The sequence below is a fragment of the Lonchura striata genome, chromosome 11 (genome assembly GCF_046129695.1).
Source record: "Lonchura striata isolate bLonStr1 chromosome 11, bLonStr1.mat, whole genome shotgun sequence".
Taxonomy (NCBI): domain Eukaryota; kingdom Metazoa; phylum Chordata; class Aves; order Passeriformes; family Estrildidae; genus Lonchura; species Lonchura striata.
The window spans coordinates 5420498-5436673 of record NC_134613.1 but is presented as its reverse complement, the minus strand read 5'-3'; the positions used below and the strand labels follow the sequence as shown (position 1 = coordinate 5436673).

The window sequence follows — 16176 nt, the reverse complement described above, 5'->3', positions numbered from 1 at the left end:
GAAGGGGGTTGTGCTTGGTGGGGGCTGCTGCACTCCTTGGCATGGGGCTGTGCTGGCTCATGCCCTCTGTCAGGAAGGAGAAATGGAGGGCTGAATCATAGGAGGAGAATAGGAGAGCCCCAAAATGATGCATAAGCAAAATCTGTGCAGCACCGGGAGGGGCTGCAGGAAGGCATCCTGGGCTGGTTTCCTGAGAGGGGTGTGCTGCTGGCACATCCTGGCTCCCACTGCAGCAGGAAGGCTTCGAGCACAGCACTGCAGGTGTCTGGGAGCGTGGTGGGACAGCAGGTGCTCCAGATCTGCTCACACGTGCTCCCAGGCTTCTGGCAGCACCGGCTCCCTGCTGGACTGTTGTGGGGCTGCTGCCTTTGTTGCAGAGGAACAAAACCTGGCAGCTCCGAGGGACGTGAGATCAGAAGGGATCATGGCTGCTGCAGGTCTGAAATCAGTGTCTGCCCTTGTTTGGAGGGGAGCTGGTTGTGCCCAAACCTCTGTTGGATGCTTTGCAGGTGGCTGTGACCCCAGGGTGTGAGTGGCAGTGCTGGAGAGGGTGGTAGGACCTTGTCCCTGTGAGTTTGCTCCAGAGGGAATCCCTCCACCCTGCTTTGGCAGAGTCTTTCCCCAGGCCCTTACTGGAAGCCCCTGAAATCTCCAGAGTCATGCACCTCTGGGTTTGCATTTAGTGTTCCCACCTTTCATTCTCTTTCTCTGTTTTTGTTTCTCCCTCTTTTTCCCCCCTCTCTCCATCTTTATCAGTAGTTAATGAAACAGGCAGGGAGAAACCCAATTCGTACAGTAATTAAATTTACTTAGAGGGTATTCAGCTGGAGTAATGAGAAGTTTAATTCAATGATTAGTTTTTTCTTTCATTAATTAAAAATGGAACAACGGTGCAGTTACAGTGGGCTGCATTGATCCTCCTTGTGGAAAGCTGCTGATGGAGGAGGAGGAGGAAGGAAAGCTTCTCATTTTATCTTCTCTGGATGCTCTCCCCACACACAGATGCCTGTATTGTCCCCTGTTCCCAGCTGATCCCTTGCCCAGGTGTCCCTGAGTGACTTTAGGTAAGGGGTGCTTGGGGTGGTGATGAGGAGAGCAGTGGCACAGTTCCCCACATGGGTCCTCTCCCCGATCTGTCCCCAGCCTCTCAGTTTAAAAATGGATTTGGAATATTTGCTGTGGGTGGAAGATTGAAAAGCAGGTCCCAGCCCACAAGAAGTTTGGGGTGGGAGAGTTGTTTTCCATCCTTGCTGAACAGATTTTGATCCATTTAAATATGTTAAACTCATAAACATGTTTTTAGTCTTTTAAAATAAGTGATGTGTGAAAGCAAAAAATAAACCAAATAAGTAATTTCCCGTTTTTCCAATGCCTTCTGCAGGATCTTGAGCAGTGTTAGGACCTCAGATGTCCTTTGAAGCATGATTGGGCATGTTCTGTTCCCCTAAAGTAGAGGCATTTGTACTCCCAGTTTTGACACAGATGGACTTTTTTTGGTAGCTTTGGGAATTTTTGTAAGATCTGCTTATATATGAGTTCCTGAGGAGGAGTAGACAGTAACAGGAATAACCCCCAAAAAAACAAGGAACCATTAACTGGTGTCACATATCCTGTCTGTGCAGGAGCTGTGTGCAGAAGGGGGCTGGGCAGGTGAGCCAGCATTGCCTCCCCCTCACCTGTGCCCTCCCTGCCCACCTGTCTGCCAAGTCTGCTGCTCTGGGGCAGAATTAGCCAAGGGCTGGGGCACCAACACCTGAGTGTGAAGCCAAGAGCACTCAACACCTCTGGAAATCAGATGCTTTCGCTTTTCTGGGTTATTTTGGGTGTGATAACTGCTTCAGGAAAGCTGGTGGGCAAGGGAGAGGCCCTGGCAGCCCAACACTGTGTCCCTGTGCTGGGAGGACAGACTCTGTCCCATGTGGGGCTGGAGCCCCCCCAGCAGTGCTCATACCTCCTGGAGGCTCCTCTGTGCCCCCATTTGTGGAGTGGCTCAGGACTTAGAGAAATGGCTTTTTATGGCAAGAAAGGAGGAATACATCTCCCTGCTTTGACCTCATCTCCTGAACAGCAAAAATTGTGCTGGGAAATGGTGATTGTGGGGCACTTGTTCCCACACCTGCAGGAGGGCTGCAGCTGAGCTTTCTATCTCCAGCACTGTCTGGGCTGTGGTGGCAGTGGGAGGGAGCCCCAGGCTGGTAAATTGGGGCACCCCAGTGCTGGCAGCCTGTGCACCCCTCAGCTGCACCGAGCTCCTGGCATCTCTCAGGCCCAGCCTTTTGTCCCCAGGACTTGTGGCAGTGTTCTGGATGTAACGCAGCATCTCCAAATCCCAGCACATCTGTGGGAGAGCCCTCAAGCCCCCTGGGTCCGTGGGGTGCAGTTTGAGGCTCATGCCTCATTGCTGGGGGTCCTGAGCTGTGAGAGCCTTTTGCAGCTCAGCTCTTTGGTGATGTTTTGCAGTTTCTGTCCTCTGTGAAGCGTTTGGCTGGGATACAGGGCTGCAGCCAGGGACTGAGCTGCCTGGGGAGGGTTTTGGAAGGAAGTGTAAGCCCGTGCTGACCAGTGAGTGACACCTAGACTTGTATTCAGCTGCAGCAGTGCCTTACAACAGTGTTTTTCTGAGGGGTTTTGCATGCATGTGCTTCTTCAGAGATCACTGCAAATGATTCCCAAGTGCTCTGGCCCAAATCTGTCCTGGTAGCTGTCAGCAGATCAATGCTCTACTAAGTACAGACCTGCTCTATTTCTGTGGGAAAATGGCTCTCTTAAGCAGTTCATTTTGGGCCTTCCAGCAGCAGGGCCACTACATTTTGGTAGTTGTGTTTTTCTGTCTGTTACATCCTGATTTATAACTTTTAAATATCAGCTTGGATGAAGATTGAGCTTGTCTGAGCTCAGTTTTGGGAGGGAGAGAGGGAAAAGCATTCACAGCTTTTTAATTTCTCTCCTGCTCATCTCTCAAATGCCAGGTTTAAAGCCCTAATTTTGGTTTCCTTTTGCTCACAGTGCATGAGTGGAAAGCAGAGGAGAGGCCAAAGCCCAGTGCACACCTGGCATCTGATCCCCCAGCATCCTGCCTTCATCTGACCCAGGTAGGTGCAGCTGAGCTCAGAGCATTGCTGTGTGTGACGCTCACGTGCATTTGTTGTGCCCAGTCCAGGGCTGGACTGGTTTCCATTGCCAAAAGCACAGTAAAAATGTCTTTTCCTTCCCCCTTGATCAGGTGGCTTTCCAGCCCTCCTGGTGGGGGAGAGGCGAGGTGGCTTCCAGCTAAGATCTGGGGCAGGTGGGAGGTGTTCAGTCAGTCCATCGTGCCTGCTCAGGAGAGGGTTTCACCAGGGGGAGAGGACTCTAAAATGAGTATTTGGATGGTGGTGCTTTTGAGACAGGGCTTTGTGATGGGACTGTGTGGGTTTGCTCCAGCTCATGTTACATCAGGGAGGGACAAACGCTGCCCTGTGGAGCGATTCAGGTGGGCAGCCGGATGCTGCAGCGTGGGAATGCCAGGCAGGAGTGGCTTTGTCTTCCAGGAGAAGGCAGGCGAGAGGGTCCTCAAAAAGCAGTGGCTTTGAGATGTCTCTGTGCTCCTTGCTCAGCCCCCTCCCCATGCTCTTGCTGGGACAGTTAAAAGAGACAGGAGCAGGTTTTGGCTTGTTCTGCACATCCCCATGCTCAGCTTCAGTCTGTGAGCTGTCAGCCCCATGCGCGAGGTGCGTGAGACAGCAAACATCAGAGCTGACTGGGCTGAGGCAATTTCCCAGGATGTCAGTCCTCAGGAGAGAATAAAAAGGATCTCTTGGTGAAGAGCAGAGTTTGGTTTCCTAATGAAAAAAAAAAAAACCAAAAAAACAGGATGATTCAAGCATCTTTCATCTGCCACAGCTGGAGGAGGGTTTGTTGAAACTGGATGTTGTCCAAGGTAGTAGGAGATGGAGGAGTGTGCTGGGATCTCTGTTCAACAGGAGTGGTGGCACTGGGAGGGGCACTCCCACCTGGGACAGAGCACAGGGGCTCACTTGGGATTGCCCAGGGACAGTGCTCCATGCCTGGTTCAGGGAAAAGAGAATCAAAGCAGTGAGGCAGAACTCTTTCACACTCAGATGTGTAATTTCTCCCTTATGTTGTTCTTTGCTCAAAGCAAAAATCAGGCTGCATAGGCTCAACCTGGTGCATGCAAAAAAGGGACCTGTCCTTACCTTGCCTCGCATTCCTGTGTGAGAGGAGCCTGTGGAAAGGCATTCCAGCTTTGCAGAGAGGTGTTTGTAGCTTCTTGTTGCTGTTTCCTGTTTTATGGTAATCAGGAGTGAGCCCAGAGGTCCCTCCCTGCTCCCACAGGTGCTCTGTGTGCATTGGACCTTGGGAGAAGCTGTGTGTGAAGGATGCTCCGAGGAGGAGCTCCCACTGTGTCAGGGCTGACAGAGCAGCTACAGGGACCATGGAAATAGCAGTTTTCTGTGAAAATACTTTCTCAACAGCAAGCTCTGAAGTGCATTTATTTTTAGTGATTGTCTCTTAAAAGAAAATTCTGCTGGGAAATGATCCTGCTGGTTAAAGTCCTCCTGAAAATGTAAGCACCAAGAGCCATCTGCTCTGTTTTTGGATTTGGGTGTTTTCTTTTGGAGTGCTCTTTGCAAAAACTGAAGGTTTTTCCTAAGAACAGTATTTAGAAAACTAGATGCTTTTGGTTTTCCTTCTGCTTTTTCCTTTGAGAAAAGGAGAAAAGTCATTTCCTAGGGAATTTGGGATAATGAGAGAGGGGTGTGTGGTCGATTTCTCAGGCTGCTCTGTCCGCTAAGCAGTGCAAGAAGAGGGCAGCAAGGCACAACTGGAGTCCCAAGCACCCCACAGACTCTTGCCCTGCCCAAAAGCTTGGAGGGAAGCAGGATGTGGTGCTGGGAGCAGAGATCTCAGCCTGAGCATCCAGTAGGCACATAAGCTCTCTCCTCAAGGAGCCTGCAAACCTTGGGCTGGATGATGTGGTCAGAGGCTTTATTTAGTTCTGAGCCTGAGTGGAATTGTAATGCATGAATTTTTAGTGTTCAAACTGTGTCGATCTTTGAACCTCTGTGGTTTCTGAGGGATGTTTCTCTTCCTCTCTGACTGCATGTGCCATAAATGCTCCCAAAAAAATCCCCCATGTCCTCTCTGGTGTTTGTAGCTCTGGTGATGTGGCCACAGACTTGCAGCAAGATTTCCACCAAGCCCCTGTGGAACATCTTGGATTTTCACTATTGAAAAGCAAGTTTTTGGTGCCAAGGTTGCATGAAAAGCCTGGTGTCCCCCCGAGGTGGGGGGATGTGTAGGAGTGGCAGCGGTGTTGGGGCTGTCCCCAGGGACAGTGGGGACACCAGAGCCACCCTTGTCTTCAGCTGGCCCAAAAGCTGTGGTTAAACAGTGGGACTGGGAGAGCTGGGCTGGAGGAAGGAATGGAATGTCACAGAGGCAGAGGTGCCTGTGGTCTCTTTTGGAAGGTTGGCTTCTTCACCCCGGTAGGGCCAAGGGAAGCCCTGGATTTCTGTTCTCTGCCTTGCCTGGTTCCCACCTGGCTCTCTGGCTTAAAACAAATTTCTTCTCAAATGCCTTCCTCCAAGGGCTGACAAAGCTATTAAAAGATTTTTCTGTTGTTAAAAATAATTATTTTTGCAAAAATCTACCAAGCCAGGCAGGGCACCAGGCTGCCCTGCCCAAGGGTGGCACCAGGAGTGCATCTGCTGGATGCCACCATCGCTGCACAGCAGCTCTGCAGAGCCCACGGGTGGGATCTCACAGAGTCTGGTGCTCAGGGCTCTCCAGCACCCATGAGCTGTGGTGGGGACCATCAGGGACCCCGTGGCAGGACTCTGGGCACTGTGTTTGTGACACTGGGAGGCTTCTGAGGCTTTCTAGCAGTTGAGCCAGCTCTCCCTAGTCTTGGGGTGGGTGATTATATCGTGAGCACACACAGCTTTGGGATGTCACATCAATGTTAACTAGAGGGAAGAAGTGAGAGTGGAGGTGGGTGTGCATGGCAGTTTGTTTCTTTGGGTTTATGCATTGATACTTTGTGCTTAATTGCACCCTGACATGCTCCAAGGGGCAAGAAGGGGTTTTAAAGCAGCTTTATTTAAAAAAAAAATTACCTTCCATGAAATATTTAAGATAGGCTGACTGCTTTTAAACACTGTTCTAATTACTCCTGCAAGGCTTCCACTTCTGATCTCCTTGCACATGGAGAGAGGCAGCAGGAGTGTTTGTCCTGGTTAGCACTGAGGGGCTGGGATGGTTTGTATTCACTGCAGGGAGGTGATCACTGCATTGACCTTGGAGATGGTGAGTTGGGAGGCAGGGGGCTGCTTTGTTCCTGTGGATATTTGCTGGTGATGGACTCAGGGCTTGGAAGGGAATGGAGGCAGTTTAGTGACATATTTTAGGGTATACTAGGAACAAGAATAATGTCCCTGGTGCATCCCATGGCTCCCTCCTGGCTGTGTCCTGCCCCCCATGGCTGTGGGGAGCACGTGGCAATGCTGGAGAGGGTGGTAGAGGAAGACAGGCTGCTCTAGGAAGTGCACTCCCAGTGCTGTGAGGTGTGATCCAAAATTAGTATCCCATTCACTTGCTCTTAGCTGTGTTAGCTCTGCAAGGCTAATAGGGCTTAAAAAAAAAAAAAAAGTCTCTTGTCACCAAAATCAGCAGCTCTGACTCAGAACATGCAGAGGGAGCAGACTTGCTGATTAAGGCAATGTTGATGTTGTAAGTGCTCACCTGGCTGCAGCAGGGCCCTGGGACCTGCCTGAGAATCTCTGTCAGAGCCTGGGAGGGGTCCTTGGTTCCCATCTTGGTGCCTAAACTGCCAAGTGAGGAGGATGAAGGCGTGAGCATCAAAGCCAGCCAAACCATGGAGCGTTCCCAGTGCCGTGCCATGTTCCACAATTAATCACTGCCACCCACACTACACCTTCTCCCTTCCTTAAATCCTCCCTTGCCTGCTTCTGGAGCAGGGAATGGAAGCAGCTCCAGTTTTATGAATCAATCAAAGACAATGGCTGCTTTTGAGGGCTGCTGATTTAGAGAGCCCTTTGCAAGCATGTGTGCAGTGTGATTTCTTATCAGAGCACAGCTCTGGAGGAGCTTGCCAAGAGGAGCTGTTCCAGCTCCCGGCCACATCCTGGGGAGACGGCCTGAGTGGTCCTTTCATCTACAAATAAAACAAACAGGAACAAAGGAGGCAATAATATTGACTTTCATCATTGATATTTCCATTTATCTCATACAGTTACTAATAATTAGTATTTCTGTAGCTGGATGGGTATAGCTCATAATCTCACTGTTTCAGGGGAGCCTATTAATGCCACTGCCAAAACCAGGCATGCATAAAGCACTGGACAAGTGCTGAGGAGGGCGAGTGGGCTGGAGGGATGGGAATGGAGCAGGGCTGAGCCTGGAGGAGAGCTGAGGCTGTGGAGCAGTGGGGCAGCAGCACTGGGGAGGGACACAGTGGGCAGGGCCTGAGTCAGCACTGCTGTGCCTTGGTGGCATGAGAGCTGTGTGGGCTTGGAAAGGGGAGCTGGGCCTCGTGGGGCAACCATCAGCCAGCCCCCATTGCATCCTCTAGCACAGCTGGAGCACAGCTGGGCTGCGTTGGGAGAGAAGGGCAAGACTGGCACTTGGTGCCAGTGGTGCTGGGGTGGGGGATGTGCTCCAGGTGGAGGATCTGCTGGGATGCAGCCCCAGAGCCCTCCCCAGGGTGTGAGGTGCCCCAGTGTGGCAGCAACCCCCCTGTGTCTCCAGCAGCCTGGGATGTGTGGGGAAGCAGGGCAGATTCCTGCTGGATCTGTCCCCACCTGCCCCAGGGCGCCCGTGTGGTTCTTGCACACGCTTCACACAGCACCTGCAGCCTTGCTTGTTTCCTGGTGCCTCATTAGTCATTCCCTGGTCTCTTTTAAACCCAGTTATGGTGCTGTCTGCAGGTGCCTTGTGCCTGTGTGTCCACAGAGCTGACCTGGATCTCCTCTGGGATTCCAGAGGAGGTGGGACGCTGAGGTTTCCATGCTGGTGCTGCTGCTCTCCTGTGTTACTGTGAAAGCTTTGACACACAACTGCTCTGTCAATCATCCTTGGTCAGTCTGGAGGTCCCTTTCTTGCATCTGTGTTTCTAATTGTCCTGTTCAGTGTGCATCCTGACCCCTCCTGTGAGGGATGGCTTCCAGCACTCCCAATTCCACAGGAGCTGCTGTCACGGCAGCCGCAGGGACCTGCAAGCAGCGAATGCAAATGCAAGGCGGTGTTTTTATTAGGATTTAAATGAGTTTAAGACTGTTCAGAATTACAATGTGATTTGAGCCAGGAGTGGCTTATAAAACTGGTATGAGTTCATATATTACACGGTAAACATGCCCATGCCAAGCCCAAGCCCTCTGCTCAGCACTGTCCTCACTGAGGTGGGGAGAGCAGTGGGCAGCTGCTGGGGCTCGGCTCTGTTGCCCCAAGGTTTCCCATGGGAAAAGGCTGTTTGGGATGGGAGATGGGTGTCACCATCGTGGAGGGGGTTGTGCAGGGAATCTGGTCCCTGGTAATGAACCTGAGCCTGTGGTGGACTACAGGTGTGGTCTCTGGCTGAAATGTAGGGGTGCAGGAGGGGCTTGTGGGCACGTTTTGGGTCAGGGTTACACGACTTTATCCGCTCCTCCCTTTGTAGCTCCCTGTGTGAAGGTGGCAGGGATGCCTCAGTGCTGTGCAGTGAGTTGTGCTTTCCCTGGCTGCTGGTGCAGCACGGGGCCGCCCTTCCCTGGGCCAGACCCCACTCCAGGTATCTGGGAGCAGTGAGCTTTCTCCAGTTGGTCCAGGCTGTGCCAGCCCCACCTTCCACCTCCCTGGAGACCCCTCAGCACGTAAGTCACCTGCTGGTTGTACAGGCAGCGCCCGTGAAGATGTTAATGGCCATTAATGTAATCACTGGCAGCCCTGTGCAGAGATGGGTGGTGCGAGAGCTGTACCTGTGTGCCCAGGAGTCCTGGGCCTGTGACACCTGGGAGCCACCACAGTGATGGAATTCTCATCTGCTTCCTCAGCCAGAACAGGAATGAAAGGGAAGCTTGAGCTATTGGCTTGGGATGTTCGTGCTTCGCCTCGTTTCAGTGCTGTGCTTTTGATCTCTGAAGGATACAGCTGAATATTTGAATGAGAAATACGTGGTAGCGTTGAAATCCTAGACAAAATGCCTTTTGTGCCTCCCTGCATGTTTATTTGCGTAAGAAAGTGTTTTGCTGGAGAAACACAGGAAGGAGCTCGAGGGAGAGGAAGGGAGGCGGCAGTGAGAGCGCTGGGGAGCTCGCAGTGCGATTTCAGGACACTTAAGAGCCTCTCATTGTCAGCGGCGAGACAGCGACATCGGAGGCAGCTCAGGCAATTGTCTGAGACAAATTGCTTCGTTTGATGTCTTTGTTGGTACCTCACTGGTTAAGTTCCTGGGTTCTACATTTATTATTATATACAACGCACACGAGGATTACAGATACACATACATATGTACATCTCGGGAGCCACAGTTCTCTCCCGTGAATGACCTTGCAGGCAGGAAAGAATGTCACCAGCCTGCGAGGTGCTGCTGGATGTTTGCTCTGCAGGTGCGGGGAGCCAGGCCCCTTCCGGGGCTCCTCACGCCGGGGAGCGGGGCCGGCGCTGCGTTTGCCACAGGAGGGAGCATTCCCCTCGTTCCCAAAAAGAAAGGTTTCACCGGCTTCAGGAGGCGCTGAGGGAAGAGCCTGTGACAGGCAACATGCTGCTGAAGAAAGCTGCTTTCCCCAGAGAGGGGAAATTGCTGCTGGTGCCTGCGGGAGAGGTGGAAGGGGCGGTGTGACACAGAGCTGCCCTGCTGCTTGTCCCGCTTGGGGGAGAGGTGGCAAACCAGGCTGGAAAGGCGCCCTGATGAAAAGAGCCGCTGGGGCATTTGGGTGGCACTGGAGAGGCTCAGCTGTTGCTGTGGTTCCTGGCTTGGGCCAGCCCTGCAGCGCTGTCCTGGGCTGGGCTGTGGGAGGAGGGGTTGTGCTCAGGGCTAGCTTGGCTGGGAGATGTGAGCTGCATCCAGCAGCCCAGATCAAAGGCACCTCAGCCAGCAGCATCCACCAGAAAGCCTTTAATGCCCAGCCCTGGAGCAGGGAGATTTGCTCAAGGGACTAATTTCCTTGCCTGAATGTAAAAAACTGTGTCAACTTGACATTCAGAAAATTTTATTTAATACCTTTTTATTCATTTAACAGTTTAGCTAATTGCAATGCTCTTTTTTTGTTATTTTTATATACTTCTTTTTAATTCATTCCAGCTTTGTCCTTCTATACACTTTGTTCTTTAAAGCCATTTCATTATGGGTTTTTATTGCCTGTGCTGGTTCTCTGGATGGATTGGGGAAGGAGGGGGCCACCCTAGCTGCACCCACATGCCAAAGCTGTCAGTAACTCTGGTGACACAAGCCAGTCTCAGCAGATCAGGACAAGATATCACAGAATGGTTTAGGCTGGAAAATACCTCTTAAGACCATTGAGTCCCACCACTGCCAAGCCCACTGCTTTTGTTTTGCTGAATTGTTTGTTTGGGGCAGAAAAAGGATAATATCCCAGGGTTTCATTATACTATTTTCTCTATTAATTAATTGTTACTTTCCTTTAGTAAGAAATCTTTGTTTGGGAAGTTCCTTGACTTTTATTTTAGAGAGCTGGGTAAATCCTTGGAAATGTCCAGATGTAAAGTGAAATGCCATTTTACTTCTCTGTTTTAGATTCACCAGCACTTAGCAGAAAATGTTTTCTTCTGTTAAGCTAATTCTTACTGAATTGTCAAAAATTTGAAAATATAATAATTGCAATAATTACTCTAATGGTAATGGGCTTTCACAGCCTTGGCTTTTACCACAGCCAATTGTGCTCATCCATTCCTCCGGCCTGCTCCTCACTCAGACTTTCCTCTGGCACAGTGGGTCCCTACACAGCACCCCATATGTGACCCCCTTGCATCCAAACTTGCAGCAGCCCTGGCCCTTTTGTGTACTGAACTCACCAAGTCTTGCTGGAGCTGCCTGTGCTGGAATTATCCAGGCAGATGAGCTTAAGCTGGACCTGCTCCCAGGAGGTGCCACAGGACACACCTTTGTGCTGGGCATCAACATGTGCAGTCTTTGGCACTGCCAACTGAGCAGCACATCCAGCGCAGGCTTCTTGTGTGCCACGCTGTGCCCGTGTCCCTGTGGGGTTACCCCGTGCCAAAGCTGCCAGTGCAGGAGCAGGTTGCATTCCCTGTGCAGTCCTGGCTCGACCTGTACGTCAGCACCAGCAAGGAGCCAGTGGGCAAAGATGTCAGGAGCTGTTACAGCCTGGGCAGGAGCTTATATAAAAGGATCCATTTTCATTCCCCTGCTTGTCTGCTTCAGTCAAAATACAGCGCCACAGCTAAGAGGGTGCAGTGTCAGGGCAGACTGCAGCGAGCTAATGCATGGCTGCTGCGCTGGGCAATGCAGCTAGCTAATGCATGGCTGCTGTGGTGGGCACTGCATGTCCCTGACTGCAGTGAGCTAATGCATGGCTGCTGTATTGGGCACTGCATCTCCCTGACTGTAGCGAGCTAATGCATGGCTGCTGCATTGGGCACTGCATCTCCCTGACTGCAGCGAGCTAATGCATGGCTGCTGTATTGGGCACTGCATCTCCCTGACTGCCACGAGCTAATGCATGGCTGCTGTGGTGGGCACTGCATCTCCCTGACTGCCACGAGCTAATGCATGGCTGCTGTGGTGGGCACTGCATATCCCTGACTGCAGTGAGCTAATGCATGGCTGCTGCGCTGGGCAATGCAGCGAGCTAATGCATGGCTGCTGTGGCGGGCACTGCCGCTCCCTGCTCGCCCTGCTGTGGGTCCTGGCTCCCCGGAGCTCACGGCTGCCCAGCCCAGCCCTGCCCGGCTCCTCTCCAGCCGGGAGTGCCTCTCTGGTGCTCCGAGCCGGAGCCGCCCCGGGAGCTCCCAGCCGAGCTGCTGCTGTGTCAGGGATCTCCTCCTGCTCACGGGTGTGCACATGGGCACACAGCTACCAGAGCTCCCGCGAGGTGTCTGGCACCCCGTGTCTTCATCTCCATCATTTAGAAGTGTGAAGAGCCTCTCAATCTGCCTGTTTCTCCGTGGGCACCTTGTGGGGTCCCTGGGGGTGACTGGCTGGCTGGAAGTGGCAGGGACCAGGAGATGGTGCCTTAGGCAGAGGGGACAGTGGATGCTGGCATGCTCAGGCCGCCTTAGCAAGGCAGGGTGACAGCTGTGCAGCCGAACCTCTGCTACGAGTCCTTGGAGATGTGATGTGGGGAGATGAGCAGTGTGTAGCAATTGTGCTTCCCTTCCTCTTCTCCAGAATACTTTCACCCATTCCTTGGCAGGGCTTATCTCATCTGTTGAGCTGGACCCTTCATCCTGGGGACACTTGGCTTTTTTCTGCCCAACACTTTTTTCTGTGTTGGGTAGCAGACATGCTCCATGTGCCCATCTGCCTGGACTTGGCAGAGGCTCACGGGTGCTTTGGGCAAGCCTCTGCTATTGTGTTCTCCCCCGTCTCCCTTACAAGTCCCTTGCATCTCCTCCAGAGCTCTGTGCTGAGGCTGTGTGCCTGTGGAGAGCAGTGTGTGTGTCCAGGAGGTGGATGGGGGTGGCTCTGCCCTGCAGCAGCCCTGCTCTGTGATCAGGCCCCGTGAGGGATCATCCTCTGGCCAAGGCACCACATCTTTGTTCTCTGTCTGCAAATTTCTCCTTCCTGAGGCTTCCATGAGCAGAGCCTGGTACAGGAACAGGCAATATGAATCCTGAAACCTCAATGCACCGAGCAATTTCCATCAGAGGTTTTCACACCTTGCCTTTCTCTGCTCTCTTTTTCCCCTGATTTCTCCTCAGTTAGGAAGACATGGAAGCAGGTCTCCTGGGCTTTGCTGTGTAGCTCACCACCACTCCTCACCTCTCACTGGCACAGGCAGAGCAGTGATGGGGCTGTGGGGATGCAGCGGAGCTGCAAAACTCTTCCCAGCACTGCCTGGACTGAGGCAGAGGCCACCAGCCATCTCCCACCCCATCCCCCTGAAATGTCACTTGCTTTTAAATGCACTAGTAGTTTAAAATAAGAATAACCTGCTCTAGGGCTTCTTAAACCGTGGAATTAAATATGGTTCTAGTCCCTAGGCAGAGTCTGACTCTTCAATTCTAAATCTGCTCAGCCAAGCGAAATATTGCAGGGGGAAAGAAATCAATATTTCTCATGCCCAGCACGGAGAGGAAACGGTCTGTGTGTGGCTGCAGGCGTGCAAGTGCAGATGTGCACATGTGCACACACATGAGGCTGGGCTTGGGAGGGTGGCAGAGCTGAGATGTGGCATGGGGAGAAGGGCATGGTGTTTGCAGTGCCAGTGCTGTGTGCTGCTCCAGGAGAGCTGTGGGGGTGAGCCCATCCTACTCAGGTGTGTAACACAGCTGGGATTCCCTCCATGGGGTTCCCAGCAGTCTTTTAGAGAAGGAAACAACAGTTTTTCCCATTTCAAGACATCTAATTTAGTAGCCAGTGAGAGGCTGTGAGCTTATTGCAGGGCGGGTGCACTCTGCATGTCCTGGTGTGTGGAGCTGAGCTGTGCAGGAGGTGGGAATAATCAGGGATTCTAGCAGAGTGAAGGACTTTCTCAGGGACCCACAGGCCCCATCATTTGGAGGATGGAAGTGGTTGAGCTGGGGAATGGATGGGGTGCTCTCGCTGTCCTCCCCAAGGACTGATCTGGATGCACTGCATGCAGCACTGTGTGGCCTATGCTGGCATATCCTGGGCAGGGCTGTCATTGCCTGTGGCGTTTCTCTTGCCCAGAGGACACAGGCTGTGTGGGGAATGGCCCCTGGTGTCTGCTCTGGGAGCATTGCTGAAGATTCCCATCCTTCCCTGCAGAAGGGATCTAAGCTGGGGTTGTAGTTCAGGGGCAGGTGAAGCTGTTTTTGCCAGGTCTGAGTTCTCCAGGTGGTTTCTGTCCAATCTTTCTCCCCTCTGTGACTGCTTTGTAGAGTTTTGGTGTTCTCCCTCTCTGCTCCTCCATGGTGTATGGTAGGAGGAGGGAGCTGTGCCACCGTGTTGGGATCAGGGGTGGAGGAGGATCTCCATCTGCAGCGGGAAGGACAAATGTTACTGACCTGCTCTGGCATCTGACCAAACCACAGACACTCACCCCTCCCAAACAGCCTCTCTGATGGCTTAATTTCATAATTGCTATCTGTGATCAGGATGTCAGCTCTGGCTCTCCTCCAAGATCTGTCACTTCCAGCAGGCTGGTGCTCACTGCCACCTTGCTTTGGTCACCATTCTCAGCTCACCTGAATAACTGGCTGGAGGGTCTCTCATCTCCATGCAGGCCACTTCTGCTGCCCCTGAGGGCAGTGGTGAGTATTGAAGGAGCTCAAAACACTGAGGAGTGCCAGTTGAAGGCCCCAGCTCTAAGCCTTGTGCCTTGGCCAGAGAGCGATGGTTGGAGCTGAACTGTGTGTTCTGAGCTCCCAGGCAGAGTCAAGCACAGTGCTAGAAGAGGAGACCTGTGGTGCTGGGCTCGGGATGGGAGCTGGAGAGCATGGCCACGTGCCTGGGAGCGAGTGGGACCCAAAGCAGAGCTGCCCTCTGTGGGCTCTGGCACAGGGTGATGGGAATTCCCAGTGGCTCCTGCTCCAGTTACAGCAGTGCCAGGAACACGTGCAGCAGGAGCTCACAAGCTGCAGCACAGCAAGGTTCTGTATCTCAATAAGCAGCACTCCAAGGCAGGCCTGAAAATAAATATTTGAAGAGGAAATAGTACTCTGTCTTCTGTTGTCTCTCCTCCTTCCCTTTTGCTTTCTCTCCCTCCCCCTTCTCCTGTCTTTCACGTATGACTGAACACGAGAGTTCATTGTTAAAGAGGGTTTGTTTTTTGTGGTTTTTTTCCCTTTCTCTGCTTCCCCAAGGAGGAAACTCCAGGTGCTGCACTGTTAACAGCCCCATGCAACAGCAAGGGCTGTCTTCATGCTGAGTTTGTCTGTGCCCAGGATGATGGGTGCTTGTTTTTTTCTCTGTGCTTAGTTTGTTTGCCATGATAAAACACAAGGAGACGGCTCTTCCCTTTTCCAGGGAACAGATGCGATGGGATCAAGCTGCCTGAAGTCTGTAAGTGCTGTTCTGCCCGACACTACAACAGGTTTCCTCATTCTCAGCAGGTCACTGGTGCCATGAGGGATACTGCTCCTGGTCCTTCTCCTCCTGGTAACCTTTCTTGGTGGGAAAGGTTAAAATTGGGCCAGAGAGGAGACAGCTGGGCTTGTGCTTTCCTGGAAAAAAAGGAGCAAGAGGCTGCTAAGCTGTGGGTGGATGTGAAGGTCAAGGCTTGTGGCACTCCATGTCAGACAGAAGGTGAGCTGCAGAGGAAAATCAGCCTGCTGCTAGCTGGGCCACCAGAGAGAGGGGTGCCCGTGCCAACATGGTGTGCACCCTGTGCCAGTTGTATGGGGCTACCAGGGAAAGTTGGGGTTGTTGTGTGCAGAAGTTGGACCTGGAAAAGCGAATGCAGAGTCAGCCCACAGGCTTTGCAATCTCCCACTGCATCTGAGGATCCGTGGGCTGGGAAAGGAGCATTGGCATCATCTAGAGCCCTCCTCTGAGCGTGAAGGAAAGTGTTAGGAGAAATCAGCTGTAAAAGTAGAGGTGAAGAGTGGTAGTGAGAAGGGAATGGGGAAGGGAAAGGCTCCAAAGAGGAAATGGGACTAAAAAACAGAGGTGGTTTAAGGATATCTGAGACATCACAGGCAAGGGAGATGGGCCGGGGGAGATGTAACTTTGAGAGAAGTCTTCTCAGACTGGCTGCAAATGTTTGCTGAGCTCCTGGGCTATATTTAGCAGGCTCCATGCCCTTTGGAGAGCTCTCCAGGCAGATGGTGGAGGAGGGTTTGCCAAGTGGTGGAAGCCGTGTCAGAAGGGGGTGCCCAGCATTCGGGGATGGAGGTTTAATGTCAGCTTCGCCCTTTGCACGGCAAAGCCGAGCGGCTCGCTTTGCTGCCCGCTGCCCAGGGCTGCCAGATGGCCAAATATTTGCTTATAAATTAGCAATGGGAAACAGGCGATGCAGAGCCCTACGCTGAAGAAACCCAAGGCCTGGATTGGACTCTTCCTGCTGTGCAGGG

The 16176-nt window shown here is 52.4% G+C and overlaps 1 protein-coding gene across 1 annotated transcript in view; it reads left to right on the top strand.

The window, feature by feature from the left end:
- Positions 1 to 3010: 3010 nt before the first annotated feature.
- Positions 3011 to 16176, top strand: part of LINGO1 (leucine rich repeat and Ig domain containing 1) — a 58354-nt gene continuing 45188 nt past the window's right edge. The window contains exon 1 of the mRNA XM_031505768.2: positions 3011 to 3092. The gene's annotated coding sequence lies outside the window, so the exon portion shown is untranslated. The remainder of the gene's footprint in view (positions 3093 to 16176) is intronic.